We start from the raw sequence: 5,954 nt of genomic DNA on the forward strand, positions 1-5,954 counted from the left end.
AGACTTCACTAAGTAAAGCTCCTTGAGAGCTATAAAAAAGGTTTTCCTGGATTATGCTTTGGGCAAAATGCTAAGAACAATTGTAGCATATTCTTCAAAGATTGTATGCTTTTGAGGTTGTTCATTTTAGAATGTTATGGAAACAAGGAGGTTTTTAACCTGTGGAAGAAGAGAAAAAACATTTCTTACATAAACCATCATTGTTTTCATTTTAATCTACTTGGGTATGTTCTCCTATATTTATATGGGGACTAATAAAATAAGGTAGCATTATGTCTATTAGATCTTTAAGATGAAAAATGTAAGTTTGTGTTTAATGAGTTTATTTTGGCAAATGTTATTTAAAAATGATCGTATTTTGTAGGATGTATGAAAGCAATTCAGAGATCATTTTTGGTAACTGAAAGCGTGCAGGTGTATCAGGCCTGCAGCATGTGCTTTGTTAAAGGAAAGAGTGTAGCTTTGTCCTGAAGTGGAATCACTGGCTTTCACAGAACGAGTGGTACCAATATGTAGGACAAGACCTGAGCGGACATGGAAAGTCGCAGAGGGCTTGCGGAAGGGAATTTCGTTTGCCGTAGTTTCAGGGCCTGTGGTTTTCCTAAGGCAAATGCCTAGTTTTATGAAAGGTAGGAACATGCAGGCTGATCTGAACGGATACGGAAAGTCACAGAGGGTTTGTGAGTGTGAATTGTGTGTGTCACAGTCAACGCTAATTAAAATTTAATAAACTTATGATACTTTTTAACCTTAAAAAAGGTTTCGTATCAAACTGAGTGTTCATACAAAACTGGAGTTTGGTTTTCTCTCTGTTAAAATAATGACATTTTCTTGGATTATTAGTCTGCTCTTAATGAAAGTTTATAAAAAGTTTTCTTAATTATCTGAGTATTCTGTCCAGAAGACCAAGATTCCATATCATACCAGAGTATGCTCGTGGTCTTGCTCGTCTCCTCTGGGAGGCATCAGGAACCGAACCCTGGACCGCCATGTGGTAGGCAGGAGCTCAACTGCTTGAACTACATCCATTTCCCAGAACTTCATCTTCATCAAAAAGGGACTTTTAAAGAGAAGCAAAGCAAGTCTGTTAAGCTATGTTCTACCTGTTGATTAATGTAACCCTGGTAAAGGTGTAAAGGTAAATGAAACAAAGCTTCTGCGGATGGTCTGTGCCCAATCACCTCAATATAAATTAATCATCACATGATTTTTATTTCTAAAAATAGTTTCATTTAAAGATGCTCCTAAGGGAATTAGGGCCTAGACTGTAAGCTCTTATAAGTCACATTTACTCTGGGATTTTGTTATTTCTAAGTTCTGAGATGCTCTGCTCTTTCTCTGTAACCTAGTAGCTCCCTGGAACTTTAGGTGTCTGTATGACATCTGAGACTCAGAGCTGAAGTTCTCCAGCTCTAAAGGTGCTGAGAAGCAGCAGTAACTGAAAAAGGCCACCCCACACGGCAAGTGTTAAAGAAGCTAAAGAAAGGATCAGACTTCAGCCAAAAGGGGATGGGACTGATCTAGTTAAAGACTAAGGTGGATCATAATCCAAAGTAAAAAGTAATGCTATCTGTATTTTTAACCTATAATACTTATGAGGACCAAAAAAGGAGAATTAATTTTGTAAAAAAAATTTTTTTGAGTCTTCGGGGTGGGCTCGGCGGCACAGGCCGGCCTGCGTGGAAGCCGGGCGGTCGGCGGCGGCCCTGGGGAGGCCGCGGCGCCATGGGGGGGCGGTAGGAGGTGCCGGCGGGCGAGGCGAGCGGGGGCGGTCACCCGGTCGCGGCGTCCTCCAGCGGGGTTCCGGGGGTGGGGAGGCCCGGGGCGGGGCTCGCAGGCCCCCGGGGTGCAGGAGGCTGGGCCGCCGCGAGGAGCCGCCGCCGGCCGCTGGGCCCCGCCGCCGGGCCGCTCGACGACGACGCTCCCGCGGGGCCCCGCCTGAGGAGGCCGCGGAGGAGGGAGGCGCGGCGGGAGGAGGGCGAGGCCGAGGTCCGGGAGCACGGCCCGAGCACTGGTTCTCCGAGTGGAGGGCAGCGCCTGGCCGAGGCCGCGCAGGCCGAGCAGCTGCCCCCGAGCTGCAGGAGGCGGCGGCCGCGCAGCCCGAGCACAAGCCGCAGGAGCTGCGGCGCCTCTGCCAGAACCCGCCACCGCCGCGGCCCGGCTCCACAAAGCCCGAGCGTGTCACAGGCAGGACTTCCTCTCCGGGTCCCCTTCCAAAATGCAGCCACCGCCGTCACCAGTCTCTGCAAAGAAAGCGTGGATACCCGTCAGCGAAGTTTTGATATTGGAATTCAGATTGGCTATCAGCGTCGCAGTAAGGATGTGTTGGCTTGGGTTAAAAAACGCAGAAGAACTGTACGTAGAGAAGATTTGATCAGCTTCCTGTGTGGAAAAGTTCCTCCACCTGGGAACTCTAGAGCTCCCCCAGGACTGACTGTAGTGCCCCCTAACGGAGCACTTCAGCGGAAGCTAGCTCATCTGTAGAGGCTGGTTTGCAGCCCTTCCGGGAAGCCGCGGCTCTGCACGGGCTTAGTGGTGCGATGGCCAGCATAGCGCGCTCGAGTCCCCAGGCTCTCCTCCACGGGTAAGCAGCGGATCGAATGCTCGTAGTCGGAGAAGTGGACTCCACGATGTCGATGTGAACACTTTCACATCAGAAGAAACGGCACTCCACTTGGACAATGGTGGAGCTAGAAAGCGTACCTCAGCCCAATGGGGCGATGTCTTTACAGACTCAACAACCCATAAACGCAGCAGAATGATCTAAACTGCAAACATTTTCACACCCACCATGCTGCTTGAAAGCCACTTGATCCTCAACACATACTATTATTGCAAAGGAAACATGAGGCCATCCTCCCTTGTTCACTGTTTAAGACAAGTGAATTCTACAGTGGTTGCCATAAAAGGAATTTCTAGGTATTTGCAGTAGATGCCTCTTGTAACTATGGCTTTCTCAAAACTATAATCCTAGCAGAGGACATCAGATAATGTGTAGTCGTTAGCAAGATCATCATAGGCAAACATATATCCGTTCCAAGGCTAAAAGTGACCTTAACTGTATTTATTCTCAAAAGGGAAAGGAAATGTCAGATGTTTATTAGGTTATATAATGCTTCTTTTTTTTTTTTTTCTTTTTTCTTTTTTCATTTTTTTGGTCCTTCATTTCCTGCTGTGTTGAGTATTTTGCTTCAACAGTATTGCCACTTTCTTAAAATTGTCTAAAACATGATTTGGCGTCCTTGTCAAATCTGCAGGCTTCCATTTTCACAGCAGCACTGTACCATGCACCTGGTTTCTATATAGTAACTGTGTGCAACTTCTAATTATTGGACTGTGCCCTGTTTTTTGTTTTCAAAGCAATTTCTAATTCTGGTGATTGTGTGATGTAAAGAGGTGCTATGATGGTCATGCAATTAATACTTAACATTGAATCAATAAAAAAATTTTTTTTTGTAAATAGCTGTGGCACACAATCTAATTTAATCTGTCTGGTCAGTTTATTTGAACAACCTAGCTCAGCATTATTTAACAAGGAACCTAAGATGGGGATTGAGATCTTGGTGTTCTGTACAGGTTGAAGTAGTACCCTGATGCATTTCAGAGTGTTTGGAGCATAAAATAAAAGGGATTTGCAAGGTCCCTTCAGGCACTGGGGCAGGAAAGCATGAAACTTGCCCACCTTGGGAATTCCTGCTATTCTGTCAAGCAGTAGGGGCTCCCAGTTTACTAAAACTATAATCAGAGAACTTTGTAAGGCCTAAATCTAAGAATTGAAAGCAGGGAGACCTGTGAAAAGAAACCCAAGGAAACTCATTTTTATAATGAAGCCTAATTAGAGTTAAACCTAAGAGTCACTCTCTGGATGTTACTACACCAAACAAAATGAAAAAAAAACACAACACATTATGCTAAGTGAAAGAAATCAAACACAAAGTACTATATATTGCATGATTCCATGTGTAAAAAATGTCACTATAAATCAATTTATAATGATGACATTAGATTAGTGGTTATATAGGACTTGGGAAGGACTGCTAAAGAGTACAGAGTTCTTTTTGGAATAATGAAATTGTTCTAAAATTTTTTGTTGTGATAAATGCACAACATTGTGATTATACTAAAAACTATTGATCATATATACTTTGGATAGATCCTATGATATATGAATTTATCTCAATAAAACTACTTAATAAATAAATAAGTAATTGGGCAAGTATAGCCAGAAATAGTGGCTGTGTACAGCAGGGGAAGTAGCGAGAGATCGAGGTGGTGAAGAATTTTCTTGTTAGTTTTTTTCTTTATTATCAAATTAATGAAAATGCTCTGATGATGATTGAGCTGATGAATGTACAACTATGTGATTATGTCAAATACCACTAATTATACATTTTGGATGATTTGTACGCTTTATTAATATGTATCAATAAAATTGAGGTATAGGGAGTAGGGCATATGGGAATCCCCTTTATTTTTTAATGTATATTTATGTAATCTAAGTATATTTTTAAAAATAAAAATATATATATTTAAAAAATTAAAATTGATTTGTTAATTTTTTATTAAGTCACTCTCTGGAAGCCTCCTTGTTGCTCAGATGTGGTCTCTCTCTAAGCCAAACTCTGCAAATAAGCTCACTACCTCTCCCCAAAATGGGACATGACTCCCAGGACAAAATCTCCCTGGCACCATGGGGAATGACTCCCAGGGGGGTAAGTCTCTCCCTGGCACTATGGGATTCTTGATCAAAAGGGGGAAAAGAAGTAAAACAAAATAAAATTTCAATGGCTTGATTTCAAATAGGATTGGGAGATCATTAGGGGCGTTACTCTTAGGCAGGTTTCAATAAGATTGCAGAGTCCCAAGCAACAGTGTTCCTGAAAACCTTAAGGACTCCTCTGGGCCCTGTCTAAAAAAATTATTTCCCCGATGTAATATAGTTATTTAAAACTATAAATTTCAATTTCCTTATTAAGTTTTTTTTTTCCAGAGACTATAAAGCCTCTGGCTTGTTCCTTTGCCAGTTAAGCACTAACACCTAAGGTACCAGTCTCCCCAAGGATGGCAGCCAATTTCATTCCTCTATCCCATAATGCCAACACCCCTTCTTTTTTTCTTAAAGATTTATTTTATTTATTTCTCTCCCCTTGCCCCCCCCCCCCCCCCCATTGTCTGCTCTCTGTGTCCATTTGCTGTTTGCTCTTCTGCATCTGCTTGCATTGTCAGGCTGCACTGGGAAACTGTCTCTCTTCTTTGATGAGTCATCTTGCTGCATCGGCTCTCCGTGTGTGGTGCCAGTCCAGTCCTGGGCAGTCTGTGCTTTTTTCACATGGGGCAGCTCTCCTTGCAGGGTGCACTCCTTGCACGTGGGGTTCCCCTATGTGGGTGTGCCCCTGCATGGCACCATATTCCTTGCGTGCAGCAGCACTGTGCATGGGCCAGCTCACCACATGGGCCAGGAGGCCCTGGGTATCAAATCCTGGACCTCCTTTTTGGCAGGTGGATGCTCTGTGAGTTGAACCATGTCTGTTTCCCCCAACACCCCTTCTGAGCATAAAGAAGTTAGAGCACTGTCAAGATTGAGGCAATAAGCAAAAGGGAGGAAATGTAACTGAGAGTCAAGAATTAAAAAATGATTATGATTACTGAGTCATTATATAGTTGCTTTTGCTTACTTTATAGTATATTATAGAAGAGCCAGAAATCAATACCTAAAATTACTGAAACTCACGAGACTAATCCTAACCCTTGTTGATACTTACTATTGTAAGAATAACCACTCCAACTTCCCTTGTTTGAATCCATCAAAACCCTAAACTCCTTAGATTTGGGTAGACAGATTTTAGGCAGATGGGCATTCTGATGTTTTCGCTCTGCCACTTGGCAAAAAACTCTCTCTTTGAAACCCCAATGTCTCCTGAATTTGTCACTAGAGTGCATTGGGCAGAGAACCC

The 5,954-nt window shown here is 43.2% G+C and overlaps 1 pseudogene; it reads left to right on the forward strand.

The window, feature by feature from the left end:
- The first annotated feature begins 1,094 nt into the window (after positions 1-1,094).
- On the forward strand, positions 1,095-2,805 carry LOC101445751 (HUWE1-associated protein modifying stress responses 1 pseudogene; annotated as a pseudogene).
- Positions 2,806-5,954: the final 3,149 nt, after the last annotated feature.

This window comes from Dasypus novemcinctus, chromosome 27, assembly GCF_030445035.2.
Source record: "Dasypus novemcinctus isolate mDasNov1 chromosome 27, mDasNov1.1.hap2, whole genome shotgun sequence".
Taxonomy (NCBI): Eukaryota; Metazoa; Chordata; class Mammalia; order Cingulata; family Dasypodidae; genus Dasypus; species Dasypus novemcinctus.